This window comes from Alnus glutinosa, chromosome 3, assembly GCF_958979055.1.
Source record: "Alnus glutinosa chromosome 3, dhAlnGlut1.1, whole genome shotgun sequence".
NCBI classification, from domain to species: domain Eukaryota; kingdom Viridiplantae; phylum Streptophyta; class Magnoliopsida; order Fagales; family Betulaceae; genus Alnus; species Alnus glutinosa.
Genome location: NC_084888.1, coordinates 32050617 through 32055297, shown reverse-complemented (window position 1 = coordinate 32055297; position 4681 = coordinate 32050617). Strand labels below are relative to the sequence as shown.

At 35.4% G+C, this 4681-nt stretch overlaps 1 pseudogene; it reads right to left on the bottom strand.

Moving 5' to 3' along the window:
• Window positions 1–674: 674 nt before the first annotated feature.
• On the bottom strand, window positions 675–3824 carry LOC133863369 (putative receptor-like protein kinase At3g47110; annotated as a pseudogene).
• Window positions 3825–4681: the final 857 nt, after the last annotated feature.

Genomic DNA, 4681 nt, shown 5'->3' with positions numbered 1-4681 from the left:
GCTCAACGGTAATTCATATAATTTCTCTGTATAACTTGCCAATCAATCCCAAGTATTGATTTACAGGAAGAAGTAATTAATGACCCGTCTTCTGACAATAGGCAATGAGGGATGGGAGAAGGGGATTTGGTTTGGATGTGAGGGGGATTTTGACGTTCAACGTTTTTAGATGCCGTTAACCAGTTCTTAAGTGACGTGGTAAATTTTTGACCTTTGATCTTTTTTAACTCAATCACAGCCATAAACCAACTAAATGAAATGGAAAGGATCCGATTTCCAAAAACATTTGGCTAGGCATGCAGTTGAGTATTTAAAATACAATTAAATGTTTAATAAAATTATGATTTAACCTTTAAAATTAAACTATTATTTACGATTTCAAAATGTTTATTTATTTTTTTAAAAAAGCGAATTCTCAAACAAGATACTTCTACAATTTTGTTTAAAACTAAAGTTTAGCTTGAAACTTACAAAAAAAAAAAAACAAAAAAAAGTTTAGCTTGTAAAATTGCGAAGCCAAATAAAGTTTAAACTTGTAAACTTGTGAACTAACCCTTTCAGAAGTACAAGGCACAATTGAAATCGGCAATGTTAACCAAAATGAAGAAATAAGATCATTTCAAGAAACCGAAAAGCAAACAGAAAGGCAAAATGCAATAACTTTATTATCGACATCACTTGAAACTTTTAAGAGCTATATTAAACTCTAACTGTCACCAATATTATGGCCTACTACTTTTAGTTTAATCGGCCACCTCCACGTATTCCGATTTCAAGAAGCTTTTTTCTAATCAATTGAAGTTCAGTTGCAACATCTCTGATGTCCATTCGATTTTCTAGCTGTTCAACAGAACAAGCAATTCCAACCCCAAAAATCAAAGCCAAGCACTCTTGAATTTTGTTTCTTCTTGCTTTGCTGTTATTATAATGAAAATCATTCATGGCTGTCTCTTCTTCTTTTTCTTGAAAAATAATGGGATCTGCAATCTCGACCACCCGTTCAGGCAAAGCTTCTTGGATAAAAGAATGTAGATTCAAAGTGCCTTGGAAGATGTCATTTGTGGGTCTTTTCCCAGTAAACATTTCTAACAGAAGGATTCCATAACTATACACATCACCAAATAAGGACACCTCATTTCCCATACCATACTCTGCAATACAAAATACCATAAATTGTAACGTGATCATAGTTTCCAAGAAAAATAAAATTGAATGCTTATAATCAGTAAAATGTGAAATAAAAATGTGTTATCTTCTTCAAGCTTAGGAATGTTGTTAAAAGAAAATGAAAATATAATTGAAGAATGATAAAGAGTGTGTTCACCGGGAGCAGTATAACCAATGCTTCCTCTTATGCCAATAGAGCTCAACTGGTTGGTCGAAGAGTTATTATTAGCTTCAGGAGAGAATCTTGCTAACCCAAAGTCTCCGACATGTCCAATCATTTCGTTGTCGAGAAGGATATTGCTTGGCTTCAAGTCACGATGGAGGACTGGTGTTTGGCAATGATAATGGAGATATTCCAATGCACTCGCAACATCAATGGCGATATTCAATCTCTGGAAAAGATTCAGGTTCCTTCGCTCCTGATGCGTCTCATCCTGTTTAGCAGTCAGATGCAACCAATCCTCAAGGCTCCCATTGACCATGAATTCATAAACTATAGCCTTGAAATCATTACATTGATAATCAACACTTGAGCAAACTGTAAGTACCTTAACAAGATTCCGATGCCTGATGTTTCTCAGGGCCTCACACTCAGCAAGAAAGCTTTTGGAAGCTCCATGGCGTAGAAGGTTAAGCACCTTGACAGCGATTGTTGTTCTGCCCTCATCAATGATTCCTTCATACACGGATCCAAAACTACCCACACCAAGCAAATTAGCAGAGGAGAACCCATCAGTGGCTTTTAGGAGACTTTGGTAAGACATATTCAAAAGCAAATTTCCTAAAGAACTTGAAGTGGGTTCTTTTCTTTTCCTTCTTAACCAACAAACAAAGAGAAAAGAAAGCACAACAATTACTCCTAGAAGCCCACAAACTGTGGAGATAATTAATTTCATGGTTAAGGTCAATTTCGTCTTCGTGGACTCTTTGAAGTTGCATTTAGGCAACTGCATCTTAGAGATCCCCCCACATAGTTGACTGTTTCCCACAACTGAAGTTGCACTTGAGTTCTTGAAAATGCCTTCTGTTGGCACCATACCTTCAAAATTGTTGTAAGATAGATTCAAAAGATCCAAAGAGTGGAAACCCACAAAAAAGTTTGGAATTTTTCCTGACAAATTGTTTCGAGAAAGATCTAACTCTTGAAGTCCTCTCAAAGAACTAAAACTTGATGGAATGATCCCTTCAAAGAAGTTTTCTTGCAGGTTTAGAAACTCTAACATAATACAACTGCCAAGACTCGTTGGAATTTCACCAGATAACATGTTGTTTGACATATCCAGTCTACCTAGATTTTTTAGATTTCCAACTTCCATGGGAACTGGACCAGTGAAACGGTTTTTGGACAAATCAATAGAGATTGATAAGGATGAGAGACCAACGACCTGTGGGGGTATGGGACCACTGAGATTGTTATTAGAAAGATCTAATAAGACCAAAAATTGGCAATTGCTTAGACTTGAAGGGATGCTTCCCTGAAGATTATTATCCATTAAAACTAGTTTCATTAACACAGTTAGATTTCCAAGAGAGTATGGGATATTGCCTGAGAGATTGTTTCCTAGTAGAAACTTTTCCTGTAACCTTTGTAGTTTTCCGATATCAGTGGGAATGCTACCTGACAATTGGTTACTCCACATGTGAAGTGTCTCCAAGTTGACGAGATTCGCAATCCCACTTGGAATCCTCCCAGCTATATTGTTGTTATCTATTAACAATACTTGAAGAGTACTAGATGAGAAGTTACTGATGCATTCTGGTCGTAAGACTCCACCATAATTGTTGACGTTTATATATAGCCAACAACTCTAAGCCGGTGGCATTGGTCAAAGAGCAGAGAAAATTCAAGTCGTCAGCTCCCCCACTTCCAAGATGATTATCGGTAGCGCTCAACCATCGAAGCCTATGCAACTTTTCCAAAGAAGGCATGTTTCCACTAAATTTGTTTAATGGAACCTGAATTGCTTCCAGATTTGAGGCATTGGATATTGAAGGAGGAATTGAACCAGTAAATTGGTTAAAGGCAATGGCAAGGTTTCGGAGATTAGGAAGAGTTATGCCGAACTCCAAGGGAAGATTCCCATGGATTTGATTAACTCCCACGTCAAAATTTGTAATAGAAGAGAGATTGAAGATTGATGGAGGGATGGAGGGATGGTACCAGAAAACTGATTTAAACCAAGTGCAATAACTGTAAGATTCATCAGTTGGCCCAGAGCATCGGGGATACTCCCACCCAGATTATTTGAGGGCACTGAAAGTTTCTCAAGTGATGATAAGTTCCCAAGAAATGGAGGGATAGTTCCTGTTAATTTGTTGTGGCCTACAGAAAATATTTGGAGCTTTGACAAGGAGCCAAGCTCAACAGGAATCTTCCCAACCACGTGGTTATTACCAAGACTGAAAACCCTGAGGTTAGAGCAACCGGATACATTGGTAGGAATTCTTCCACCAAATGAATTATTGTGCAAATATAGTATCTCTAATCTATACAAACGGCCTATCTTTGAATCAAAATAGTAGTATCTATAACTGCCAGGAACATGTTTCCTGGCATTTATTGATACATTCCTGACATTTAGGGAATGAGCATTTTTATAGTAGTATAAATTCAACCATAGATAATTTTCAGGATTTAAGAAAAAGATAGGTTTCATTTTGATACGTGTTTTGGCTAAAATTTGATGTATTATGAAACACTTATTTTCTATATATATATATTTTTTTTGTCCAAACTAAATTGATACTAATTTCGTTTTTATATATATATTTATTTCATCTTCAATATTAATATATTTTTTATTCATACTTTGACCCCTACCCCTATTTTAATATATTTGTAATTCATGTCTCGGCGACTTGGCTCCTGCCCAAAATACTTACTGGCTTTATCCCTGATTAAGCACTTAGTTTAGAATTGAAGTATGAGTCATAAATTTTTTTTTTTTTCATTGAAGGTCAACACCTCTTAAAATTTTGAAATATTAATAGATTTCTTGATGGCTCAATATCAGAAAGAAATATCCCAATTTTGTTCCTCTTATCGGTCCCCCCCACCCTCATTTTTTCTGAAACTCGAAACATTGAAGATGCTGAGCATTAAGTTAGATTGTAAGACACTTGGCTTCCATTCTAATATTCTTTATTGGCAATCACTTTTTGCACCATTAATCTAATATTCTTTATTGCTAGTTGAGTTAATCATAACCTGGTGACTTTTTTTGAGATTAAATGGAACAGTAACAATAAATTTTTGTTTATGGAGATGTTTTAAGTGGTGATGGTTATTCAGATTTGGGGTTATTTTTTATCAGATGTATATGGTGTCCTGAAAAGGTCAAAAGGGGTTTTTGATATATATATATATATATATTTATTATTTTTTGTAGTCATTTTAGATTCCTTAAAACATCTCTCTCTCTCTCTCTCTCTCTCTCTCTCTCTCTCTATATATATATATATATATTATAAATTTTTTTATTTAGACTCGTTTTAGGGACCTTTAAACGGCTCT